This window comes from Poeciliopsis prolifica, unplaced genomic scaffold, assembly GCF_027474105.1.
Source record: "Poeciliopsis prolifica strain line A6 unplaced genomic scaffold, Auburn_PproV2 SCAFFOLD156, whole genome shotgun sequence".
In the NCBI taxonomy this organism is placed as follows: Eukaryota; Metazoa; Chordata; class Actinopteri; order Cyprinodontiformes; family Poeciliidae; genus Poeciliopsis; species Poeciliopsis prolifica.
The window spans coordinates 2,890-7,326 of NW_026562531.1; the positions used below are offsets into that span (position 1 = coordinate 2,890).

The following is a 4,437-nucleotide window of genomic DNA, read 5'->3' on the forward strand; positions in this document are numbered from 1 at the left end:
TCCTCCTGTCTCTCTGTCTCTTATTGATCCTGGCTTGTTCATTTCTTCTTTCTGATTCTGTTCAAAGTTTTAAACTTTGACCTCACCTGGCTCTGGGACGCGGTTGCCATGGTAACCCCTGCAGCTCGGTGATGAAGAGGAGATCTGGGTCCGATCAAAGACCAACAAACTAAACCTTCCTCCTCCTCTTCCTCCTCCTCCTCTTCCTCCGGCCACTAAATCCAGATCGGATTGGAGGGAAATTGGTGGCAATTAATCTCTGGGATTGAAAGGAGAGCCCCCCCCCCCCCCCCCCCGCTCCCCCTCCCTCCACCCCGCTGCTTCTGGCTCCTGATTGGCTGCCGCCGCGGACCCGGGGGCCCGGGCCGCATAAATTCCCCCCGCCGGGTCCGGGTCCCGTTTTCCGACCTTCATCACTCCTCTTCCTCAGCATGACCGGCCGGGAGGAGCTCAGCGAGGACAAGCCCAGGGTTCGGATGCTCTCCCCGGGGTTCGGCATCGACAAGGCCCGGCTGCACGGCTCCGGGTTCCGGTCCAAAGGCTTCGCCATCACCGACCTGCTGGGCCTGGAGTCGACCTGGCGGCGCGGCAGCAGCCCTCCGGGCCGCCCGCCGCGGGCTCCGGGGCCGCCGCGGAGCCTCCGGGCCCGGCCGGCGGCCTCGGCGGCTTCTCGTTCCCGGGCGGGTCGCTGCCGCTCGGCCTGGGCTTCCTGTGCAGCCTGGCGGCGCAGCAGCCCGCCGGGGCGCCGTGCTTCCTGCCGGGACACCTGCCGCTGCTGCAGGCGCGGCCGGACGGCCACTACCTGCAGAACCTGGAGGCCCAGCGGGAGCAGTTCTCCGGTACGGACCGGTCCGGTTCGGTTCTGGAGTGGCCCGGTTCCACCGCGGCCTGGTTCTGATGTTCTGGTTCTGTTCTGCAGATGAAGACTGTCTGTCGGACCGAAACGACTCGAAAGCTCCGGAAACTCGCAGAAGAGGAAGAAGAGGAGACACCGGTGAGGAAGATCTTCATCTGGAAACAAGTTTGAAAATAAGAGAAATGAAATAAATTCAAAAGATGAAATGAATTGAAACTGGAGGATTTATTTTTCCTCTCAGCTTTAAATCTGCGGCTCGGTTCCGATGAACCAGCAGCTCCCGAACTTTGAGCTGAAAAATCTTGAAAATATTTAGATATAAAAAACAAAATATGAAATGAAAGCAAATCATATTTTATGAATGAAATTCTGATGGACCAGAACCGGTTTCTAATTATGTGCAAATAAATCATCATCGATTTGATCGATTCTAAATCAATAACAGTGAAATAAAGTTCACATATATTTTAACAGATTTACTTATGAAAATAGAAAATCTGGAGCTTCAAATGAAGATTTTCATTAAATCAGCCAAAAGAGATGAAATAATAATAATAGTAATAATAATAATAATAATAATGAATACAGCAGCTGGATTAAACCATGTGAACAGAACCGGTTCTGAAACTGCGGCTCAGTGAATTCCGACTTGATTTTGACTTTTCCTCCTCCTCCTCCTCCTCCTCCTCCTCTTCCTCAGCACCGTCTTCACCTCCCACCAGCTGAGGAGCTGGAGAAGGCCTTCCATGAGGCCCACTATCCGGACGTTTATGCCCGGGAGATGTTGGCCATGAAGACGGAGCTTCCGGAGGACCGGATCCAGGTGAGACCGCGGTCCGGTGGTCCGGGTCCGGTGGTCCGGTGGTCCGGGTCCGGTGGTCCGGTGGTCCGGGTCCGGTGGTCCGGGTCCGGTCCGCAGAACAGAGGACTGTGTTTGATTGTGTGTTATATTATTACTGTGTTTTATTCAGTAATAATATAAACACCGATCTTTATTAAATTATTCCTTTTGTGTATAGAAACATAGGAAGTAAAATAAATCATTTAGATATTTAAAATAATGCACACATTATTTTATTTTGTTAATAATAAAGAATAAGAATTTATCATCATTAATTTAAGGGTTATTATTTATGATAATGAAGATATTCATTAAAGTCATTAAATATTTAGCTATATTACATGAAAGTATATAAACTCAAATAAAACAAAATTACATCCATTAATCATTATTTAATTCTCGAATGTATAAAAATATGACACAAATACATTATTATTAATACTCATTAGTATTCAATCAATACTTTATTATAACTTGCTAATAATATGTCTAGAATATTAGAGGAGGCCAGAAAGAAATAGATTTAATTTAAAAACAGAAAGTTGGACCAGGTGAGCCGATCCAAAAGAACAAAACAGCAGGGGCCGACCGGAACCGGAACCAGAACCGGAACCGGACTCACATTTTATTTTTTAATAAACTTTATTTATTAAAATAAACAACCATACAATCGTTCTGTGGATATAACAATAATAATAATTTACCAGAGGAGCATAAAATAAAGCATGAAGACAAGAAAATAAATATGAATGAAGAAAACAGGACCAATTGAGATACATGAGCATTAAATAAAAACATATTGATTCAAAGTCTGGTTGGTTGAGGATTGAATTATTAATAAATAATGTTTAAGTTCGATCAAAAAAACTGAAAAGTTCATATTTTTCTTCAAAAATTTGCATTTTTCTAGGTGAAATTTAGCCTTAATAATTATTAAATTGATCAGGAAACTTTTCACATTCATTCCTCCATTTGGTTGAAATATGAATAAGACATTTTTCCAATATAATTGAAATCCTGCTGATATTATGGAATCAATAAAGTTACAAAAATGTTTCCAAAATACTTTAGAATGAGGACAACCAGAACAAATGGTTCTGGGCAAACGTCACAGAAGGACCAATTATTAGAGTTTAACTTTGTGAACGAGTTAAAAGATATTTCCAGATACATTTCCAAGACATATTAATACGAACCCATTCCAATGATGTACAACCACAGGAGCAAAGGTCACGACCTCCAGAAACAGGGATCTGATCCACTTCTTGTTGTCAGAGGATTCAGACACGGGAGACTGAAAATCGACTCGCATAAGAGAGACAGGAAAATGACATTTACAAAGAAATTCCTCATAACTCAACAACCAGAACCAGAACCAGAACCGGAACCGGACTCACATCAACCCGCCAACAGCCGCGACTTCACACCATCAATTAATCAATTAGCAACAATAAGAAAATATGTTAAAAACCAAAAAATCATTAGAATAAAGTCTTTAAACAAAACCATGTAGAAAAATAGACTAAATTAATTATAAAGTGCAGAAACATTAATATATTTATATAATAACCAATTAGCTGTTATAACAATTGATCATTAAAGGCATTTTATTTATTTAAACGTTTAATAGCAAAAAGCTCAGCGGCCGGTTCTGCCTGGTTCTGACCCGGTCCACATGTCCCGGTTCTGTATGGTTCTGCCTGGTTCTGACCCGGTCCACATGTCCCGGTTCTGTTGGTCCAGGTGTGGTTCCAGAACCGGCGGGCGAAGTGGCGGAAGCGTGAGAAGTGCTGGGCCGCAGCAGCGTCATGGCGGAGTACGGTCTGTACGGCGCCATGGTCCGCCACTCCATCCCGCTGCCGGAGTCCATCCTCAACTCGGCCAAGAACGGCATGATGGGTTCCTGCGCCCCCTGGCTGCTCGGTGAGCCGCATGCACGTCAGTGCCACGCACACGCACACCGGAAGTAATACACACGCGCTCGCTCACGGCGCCCCCTGCTGGCCGCCTCCCTGCTGACCTGATCTGGTCTGGCTCCGCCCACTCAGGTATGCACAAGAAGTCCCTGGAGATGGCCAAGAAATGCTCCAGCCCGCCGTCACCAGACCGGTTCTGCGACGCCCCGGAGCGGCGGGCCGAGGGGGCGGAGCTTCTTGAGGGGGGAGGAGACAGAGGAGGAAGAGGAGGAGGAGGAAGAGGCCATCGACCTATCCAGCTCCGCCAAACAGCCGCAGCACGAAGAGGGCGGGGCCTCTGCAAGGACCGCCCCCTCACCACAGCAGGGGAGCAGCGGCGAATCAGAGGAACACAGCTGAAGGTGGGCGGGGCCTGCGCAGAGAGTAATGTGATTGGCTCTTCCTTCATGAGGAAGCGTCATCTGTTGCCATGCCAACCTGCTGCATGAAGGCAGAGTTTGTTTATTATGTGGCGGAAGTGAAGCAGGGCAGCCCCACCCACCCAGGAACCAATCAGAGGGGAGTGGGCGGGGCTAGAGGAGAGGCTGAAGGTTCTGCAGAACCCGGAGAACTTCACTGGACCGGGTTGGACCCCAGAACTCCAGAACTCCAGGATCCGTTTGGTTCTGTTCCCCATTTTCTACCAGGAAAATTCCTGTCTGTTCGTGTTTGGAGATCAGAATGTAAAATACAAACTATATTTATGTTTATGGGTATTGTTGTTCAATGTCTGTACAGCCATTGGTCACCAAAGTGAAAAATAAACATAAGATATTTTTGGAGCA

General features: G+C 46.8%; 1 pseudogene; it reads left to right on the forward strand.

The window, feature by feature from the left end:
- Positions 1–401: 401 nt before the first annotated feature.
- On the forward strand, positions 402–4,437 carry LOC129356087 (visual system homeobox 1-like; annotated as a pseudogene).